The sequence below is a fragment of the Macaca nemestrina genome, chromosome 15 (genome assembly GCF_043159975.1).
Source record: "Macaca nemestrina isolate mMacNem1 chromosome 15, mMacNem.hap1, whole genome shotgun sequence".
In the NCBI taxonomy this organism is placed as follows: domain Eukaryota; kingdom Metazoa; phylum Chordata; class Mammalia; order Primates; family Cercopithecidae; genus Macaca; species Macaca nemestrina.
The window spans coordinates 82,382,497-82,389,876 of NC_092139.1; positions in this window are offsets into that span (position 1 = coordinate 82,382,497).

Here is a 7,380-nt window from a genome sequence, read left to right on the forward strand (position 1 = left end):
CGGGAGCGGGCGGAGAGCCGGCTCACAGCGGAGAGCGGCGTCGCGCGCCAGACGGCGTGCCACGCGCACCCGCCACTCGCAGCAGCCTTCCCATCCGCTAGGACGTCGGGCCCGGCCCAGCGGGATCCTCCCCCAACTCGGAAGGGGGAGGCGCGGGCCACAGTAGACGACGAGCCGCGCGCTCGGCCCCCACCGCGGGGTCCGGCGGAACCCTCACTGTCCCCCCACCTCATCCCATCAAGGCGGGGGCAGCGGAGGAGGAGGGTTCTCTGCAGGCGAGTCGCTACGGCAGCGCTACCACAACACAGAGAGAGGCGGCAGGCCGGGGGATCCGGTACCCCAAGGCACACCTCTCGGATCGCTAGAGAAGGCTTTCTCACCGAGGGCGGGTCACGCTCCCCACCCGCCAGTCGCCCCTCGTCGGGCCCGCAGAGGCGCTCAGGGACGCCTGGGGAAGGGAGGGGGCCTGCGGCGCGAGAAGAAACCTGCGGCAACCTTGAGCGTTTGCGGTCAGGGCAGGGGCCCGGCCGGCGCGCGTGCGCGCAGCCCCCAAGGCCCCCCGCCGTCCACCCACCTCCTTTCTGTGAGGCAAGGCGCCTCCAGTTCACCCACACACGACCGATCGGAGGCAGAACGGTAGCCCCTCGGCGGCCGGCCGGCGCACGCGTGGCCGGCCCGAGCCCACCGCAACCGCTCACACGGCCCGCGCTCACCCGCCAGAGGGGAGCACGGGACGTGCGCTCGCCAGACCAGGCGGCGCCCTTCCCCACGTGGGAGGGGCGCGTCTCACTCGACCGCCTCGACCCGCACAGCCAACGAGCTCCCTCAGGACCCACGCGCGGACACCACGGCGGCGACCGGAGGAGGGGGCGCTGGGGGCGGGAGCGACACACCACCGCTCGGCCTCGGGCACCTGAGAGACAACCCGGGGCGCTCCAGGAGCACCGCAAAGGCCCAGGCGGAGCCAGCGCTCGCGCAATACCCGAGAGGGCAGCACGGCGGGCCAGCGGGACAGCACCCCCACCGCCGCGGAGGGGGGCGGCCCACGAGACTACGACCACAAGAGGCGAAAGCGAGGGGTGCCTGCTGCGTCAGAGGACCCCCGCCGACCCACGCCGGACGCCACGAGGCAGACGGCGGGGTCGGGACAGCGAGGTCGGGCCGGGTTCCGCACCCCAGTGCCTCCCAACGCACCGCCCACAGGCGGGGATGGGAGACGGGGGAAACCCCGCGGGCGGGACGAGAAGAACGGGTCTCATTCACCACGAATGCCCGCCCCTCGCCCGTCGCGGCTCGGTCCCGGCCCGGGAGAGCGTGACATCACCACATCGATCAGGGAAAGCATCCCCGGAGCAGGGTCGGCCAGCCAGCCACAGCCTCCCCAGAGGCCAGCGAGCAGATCAGCCTGGCCATCCCCAGCTCCAGGACGGGGGCGGCAGACAACCCGGCAGAGACGAGGAATGCCTGACACGCACGGCACGGAGCCAGCGGGAGTGGGGTTGTCACGGCCGCCCCAGGTGCCCGCAGCGGGGAGCGCACGGTGGCAGGGTAAGCCCGCGCCACCTTCCCCGCCGCCCCCAGGTGGGTCAGAGACCCGGACCCAAGGCGGCACCGGGAGCTGGGACGCTCGGATGCATGAGAGACCGGGCACACGGGCCCCAGCAGGCGGCTCAAGCACGAGCAGGGCCGGCTAGCCGGGTCACCGGGAGGCCGAAGACCCGCAACGCATCCAAGAGACCCAACCTCTCCAGCGACAGGTCGCCAGAGGACAGCGTGTCAGCAATAACCCGGTGGCCCAAAATGCCGGCTCGGAGTGAAACATATACCTCCCCAGGAGACAGGAGGTCGAGTCACCGACCACGCCGCCGGCCCAGGGAACCCGCGACACGGGCATCTGTCCCCAAAATCGCCACCATCGCAGCCAGACACGGAGCACCCAGGGCCCTCTGGTCGACCCCAGGACACACGCCGGAGCAGCGCCGGGCCAGGGACGTCCTCCCGGCCACCCGTGCCACGCAGGGGCCGGCCCGAGTCTCCAGAGCGAGACTCGGAAGCGTTTTCGGCCGTCCCCTCGTACGACCGGGACACACGAGGGACCGAAGGCCGGCCAGGTGTGACCTCTCGGGCCGCACGCGCGCTCAGGGAGCGCTCTCCGACTCCCCACGGGGACTGGCAAACAACAGGTCACGGCAGAGGGACCGCTCCCCGGCACCCGGGGGACGAGGCAGGACGGTCCCCGGCTCCCCACGGGGACTTGGAGAAAAAATTCGGCCGCTGCCTCAGACGGCCAGGATGCGCGCGGGCCCGCGACCGGGCCGGGAAGGGTGTCCCCAGCCTCCCGCCCCAAGCCCGGTGGGTCCCCGCGGGTCGCGGGTCAGGCCTCGGGAGCCGCGGCGTGCTGGTCGACCAACCCCGGCAGCCCCACACCCGGCTCTGGCCCGAAAGCGCAGCGACAACCTCTCCCCACATAAGCCTGCACGCCTGAGCTCTGACTCACAAGTGACGCGCCAGAGCTCTGGCGCGACCGGGACAGCCCGGCTGACGACCGCGGTCTTTCCGGAGCTCTGCCTAGCTCACAGCGGGGACGGTCCCCTCCCTCGGCAGCTGCCACCGCAGCTCCGGAAGCCAAGGGAACGATATAAAAGCGGCCGCCAGATGGAGTCCGACAACCGTCGCGAACGTCACCAAGACAGATCCGGATGGCAGGCCGGCCCGCGGACCGCAAAACCGAAACCGTGAGTCGAGAGACGCTATCCCGAGGCCGAAAACGCAGCCCCTGTACCCCAACCCCACAGAAACGGTCCCCAAACCCTGTCTCTGCATGGACCGCGACACAGTCAGAAGACAACCCACGGCGTGTGGATGTTCGGAGAGGCATCTCGGTGGGAGAAACAACAAGCAAGGACTCGGTCGCGGGTCGTTGAGGACACAGGGAGACACAGAATGCGTAGGCTCTTCCTGAATCCAGACAGAGGAGGAGGGAGGGAGGGAGGGAGGGAGGGAGGGAGGGAGGGCAGGCAGGCAGGCAGGCAAACATAAAGAAGGAAACAGAGAAAGAAAGAAAGGAAGGAAAACCTAAAGGAGAGAAAGAAAGAAAAGAGAACAAAAAAAAGACAAATATCAATATAAGTATTTACATTTGGATATAGGTATAACATATAAAACTACATTAAAATAGAAAAAAATTTATATGCATACACATGAATGAACAGATAAACATGAATAAATAAAAAATAAGATAACATAACATAAGCAAATAGGCCAGGCGCGGTGGCTGACGCCTGTGATCCCAGCACTTTCAGAGGCTGGGGGAGAGAGAGAGAGAAAAAATATGAAAGAAAGAAAGAAAGAAAGAAAGAAAGAAAGAAAGAAAGAAAGAAAGAAAGAAAGAAAGAGAGAGAAAGAGAGAGAGGAAGAAAGACAGAAAGAAAGAAAGAAAGAAGAAAGAGTGAGAGAGAGGGAGAAAGACAGCGAGAAAGAAAGACGAGAGAAGAAAGAAAAAAAAAGAAAGAGGAAAGACAGGAAGAAAGACAAAGCAAGAAAGCAAGAAAACAAGACAGCAAGAAAGCACGACAGAAAGAGAGAAAGAGACAGAAAGAAAAAGCAAGAAAGCAGCAGAGAGAGAGAGAGAGAGAGAGAGAGAGAGAGAGAGAGAGAGCGCGCGCGCGCGAGCGCGAGCGAGCGAGCGAGCGAGCGAGAGAGAGGAGGAGGAGGCGAGGCGAGGCGAGGCGAGGCGAGGCGAGGCGAGGCGAGGCGAGGCGAGGCGAGGCGAATCTACCTGCTTTCACTACATGTGGGGAGAATCAGGAAAGCCCCCACTAACAACAAGGCCTGAAGTGGAGCTGCCATCTGTGAAATCCGAGCAGAAGAGTCCACACGGGTTAAAGACACGAAGCAAGACAGGGAAACAACTGCTCAAAGAGAAGAACAATCTGGCCCAGCCAGGGTCTGTCTCCTGAAGTTGTGTGGGCAACGAGGGAGTGGGACGGAGGGAGGGAGTGGGACGGAGGGAGGGAGGGCCTCCGAGGCTCGTGTCAAACAATAAATGATAATAAAATAAAAGGAAGTTAAAAAAGAAAAAATTGCGCATCATTCGTAGCATCACTGACGCCTTGAAAGGCGAGAGGCATGTGTTTATGTCACTGTGGGACTGTTTTCTTTTTTCTTTTTTTTTTTTTCTTCCCTCTTTTCCCGGAAACTCACTTTTTAATTTTTTCATTTTCCTTTTCTTTTTTTTTTTTTAATTTTTAATTTTACTTTCATTTTTACTTTTATTTTTAATTGTTTGAGAGGTTGTCTCCCTCTCTCGCCCAGGCTGGTGTACAGTGGCGCGATCTCAGCTCACTGCAACCTCCGCCTCCCAGGTTCAAGTGATTCTCCTGCCTCAGCTCGGCCTCCCGAGTAGCTGAGATTACAGACGCGCACGACCATGCCCGGCTAATTTTTGGTATTTTGACTAGAGACGGACGGGGTTTCACCATACTGGCCCTGCTGGTCTGACCACCTCGTGATCCAGCGATCCACCACCCTCGGCGTCCCAAAGTGCTGGGATGACAGGCTTGAGCCACCGCGCCGGGCCTAGTTATTCCTTTTATTTTATTTCTAATTTTTAATTGTACGTATGCATGTATGCATGTATGTATGTATGTATGTATGTATGTATGTATGCATGCATGCATGCATGCATCTATCCTTTTTTTTTTTTTGAGACGGACAGAGAGAGACAGTGAGAAACAGAGAGAGAGAGAGAGAGAGAGAGAGAGACAGACAGACAGACAGAGAGAGAGAGAGAAACAGACGGGGGGGAGAGAGAGAGAGAGAGAGAGAGAGAGAGACCAACAGACAGAAGGACAGACAGAGAAAGAGAGTAAGACAGAAGACAGACACAGGGAGAGAGACAAGCGGGGGGGGGGAGAGAGAGAGAGAGAGAGAGAGAGAGAGAGAGAGAGAGAGAGAGCGCTCCCCTTGGGCCTCAATGGTCTTTGCAATGTTCTTTCACAGATTCTGCAAACACAGTGTTTCCAACATTTGGAATCCAAAGAAAACTGTAACTCTGTAACGTGTCTCCACAGATGAGTAATCACCTCCGATGATAGTTTATTTCTGGTTTTTTTTTTTTTTTTTTTTTTTTTTTTGAGACGGAGTCTCGCTCTGTCGCCCAGGCTGGAGTGCAGGGGCCGGATCTCAGCTCAGTGCAAGCTCCGCCTCCCGGGTTCACGCCATTCTCCTGCCTCAGCCTCCCGAGTAGCTGGGACTGCAGGCGCCCGCCACCTCGCCCGGCTAGTTTTCTTTGTAGTTTTGGTAGAGACGGGGTTTCACCGTGTTCACCAGGATGGTCTCGATCTCCTGACCTCGTGATCCACCCGTCTCGGCCTCCCAAAGTGCTGGGATTACAGGCTTGAGCCACCGCGCCCGGCCTTATTTCTGGTTTTTATCTGGGGAGTTTCGGTTTTTCTCCATAGGTTTCAAGGGGCTCCCAAAGTCCCTTCGCAGATTCCATTAAGAAGAATATTTCCAAACCGACGTATCAAAAGAATGCTTTAAGTTTGTGAGAGGAATCCCCACATTACAAAACCGTTTCACACATAGGTTCTTTTTGGTTTTTATCTGGGGAGAATCTGTTTTTCACCCTAGGCCTCAATTGCAGCCCACATTCTTTTCACAGATTCTACTAAAAGAGGGCTTCCAATCCGCTGAGTCCAAATTAAGTTAGACCTCTGTGCGAGGAATCCACACACAGAGCAGTTGCTCAGATAGCTTCCTTGTAGTTGTTATCAGGAAATATGCGCTTTGCCACCATTGGCCTCCAAGGAGTCCCAAATATCCTTTTGCAGATTATACAACCTAAGTGTTTCCAACCTGCTGCACCGAAAGACGGGTTTAACTCTGTGAGATGAATCCATATATCACAAAGCCAATTCACAGAGAGCTTCTTTCTACTGCTCCTCTGGGGATATTTGATATTTGATTTTTCAACAGAGGCCTCAATGGGCTCCCAAATACGCCTTGGCAAATTCTAGAAAAAGCGTGTTTCCAACACGCTGAATCAAAAGAAAGGTGTAACTCTGCGAGATGAATCCAATCACGCAAAGCCGTTTCACAGATCGTTTCTTCATGGCGTTTAGCGAGGGGATAATCTGGTTTTGACAGCAGGAATTAATGGGTTTTGAAATGTCTTCCCACACATTCTACAAAAAGAGCATTTCCAACCTGCTGAATCACACGCACGCACGCACACACAAACAAACAAACAAGCAAACAAAGAAACAACAGGTTCTACGCTGGGAGATAAACCCAGACATCACGAAGCCGTTTCAATGACATATTCTCTCTGGTCTTTGTCTGGGGATATTCAGTTTTTCACCATAGGCCTCAAGGGCTCCCAGATGTCCCTTTGGAATCTCTACAAAGAGAGCGTCTCCAACCTGCCTAATCAAAACAAAGGTGTAACTCTTTAGGAAGAGTCCACACATCGCAAAGCAGTTTCTCAAATACATTCTTTCTAATTTTCATCTGGGAATATTGGGTGATTCACCATAGGCCTAAAGGGACTCCCAAAAATCCATTCAGAGAGACTGCCCAAAAAAAGTGTTTCTAACCTGATGAATCCAAAGAATGGTGTATCGCTAAGAGATCAATCTACGCATCACAAATCAATGTGACAGATAGCCTCTCTCTGGTTTTAATCTGTGGATAGTCTGTTTTCCAACGTAGGCCTCAATGGGTTTCCAAATGTCCCCTCACAGGTTCTACGGAAAGCGTGTTTCCAACCTCCTGGTTCAAAAGAATTATCCGTTCGAGGTGAATCCACACGTCAAAAAGCAGTTTCACCAGCAGCAGTTTTTCTCCTTTTCCTCTGGGGATGTTCACTTTCACCATAAGCCACAAAGGGCACCCAAATGTCCCTTCGAAGATTCTGCAAAGAACTGCTTCCAATCGGCCGCGTGCAGCGGCTCACGCCTGTCATCCCAGCAGTTTGGGAGGCAGAGGCGGGTGGATCACCTGAGGTCAGGAGTTCGAGACCAGCCTGGCCAAAACGGTGAAACCCCATCTCTACCAAGAACACAAAAAATTTGCCGGGCTTGGTAGCGGGTGCCTGTAATCCCAACTACTTGGGAGGCTGAGGCAGGAGAATCCCTTCAACTGGAAGGCAGAGGTTGCAGTGAGCCGAGATGGTGTCACTGCACTCCAGCCTGGGGGACAGAGTGAGAGTCTGTCTTAAAAAAATAAAAATATTAAGAAAAAAATACTACTACTACTACTACTACTACTACAACAACAACAACAACAACAACAAAATGCTTCCAATCTGCTGAATCAACAGAAAGGTTTAACTCAGTAAGAGGAATCTACACATCGCTAAAAAGCAGTTTTACAGAT